We start from the raw sequence: 832 nt of genomic DNA on the forward strand, positions 1-832 counted from the left end.
CTGGGGATTTAGCTCAGCGGCACACCGCCTGTCTGGCAAGCGCAAGGTCGTGAGTTCGATTCCTCGTACTGGGAAAAAACAAAAAAACAAAAACAAGCAAGCAAAAAAACCACATGAAAACCATAAAAATGATACAGACTCTCAAAACAAAGTGATAGGAAATCAACAATTTTTGTTGTATTACATATTTGTGATCTTCAAAGTGATTACTGAGATAACCAGATATAGGCATGTAAAATTGATCAAACAATTACGCATTAACTGTTCCTTTCAATAAACCTACAGACATTAGTAGTATAATTATTTTAGCTGCCTTGTATATATATATATTTTTTCCCTTTTTTTCTTTCTCTTTACCCTTATCCCAGTTGTTCTTTCCTATTTGAGCAGTTTTTTTTCCCTTTCCCAATATCTATTGAATTTTTCAGATTTTATTTACTCTTTCAGGTTCTTACACTAGGGAGACAATACAATGTTTATTACTTGCTATTGTCCTTAATTGTTTTATCAATCTTGCATTCTTACATCTGATTATCTGAGCAACTTCATTGAAGATAACAATATGTAACATAACAACCATTGTCAATTCCTATCATCTTTCTTTGAAATCCCGTATTATTTTATTGTTTTGTATTGTTTTGTTTTTGCCTTCGTTGTTATTATTTTGTTATTTTTTCTCTTTAAAATTAAAAAAATAGATCCTTAACTGGGCATGGTGGCACATACCTGCAATTCCAGCACTCGGGGATCCTTGTGAGTTTGAGACCAGCCTGGGCTACAAAGTGAGCTCAAAGCCAGCCTGAACTGCATAGCGAGACCCTGTCTCAAAAAA

Source organism: Chinchilla lanigera, unplaced genomic scaffold (genome assembly GCF_000276665.1).
Source record: "Chinchilla lanigera isolate Chin_1 unplaced genomic scaffold, ChiLan1.0 scaffold00013, whole genome shotgun sequence".
Classification (NCBI taxonomy): Eukaryota; Metazoa; Chordata; class Mammalia; order Rodentia; family Chinchillidae; genus Chinchilla; species Chinchilla lanigera.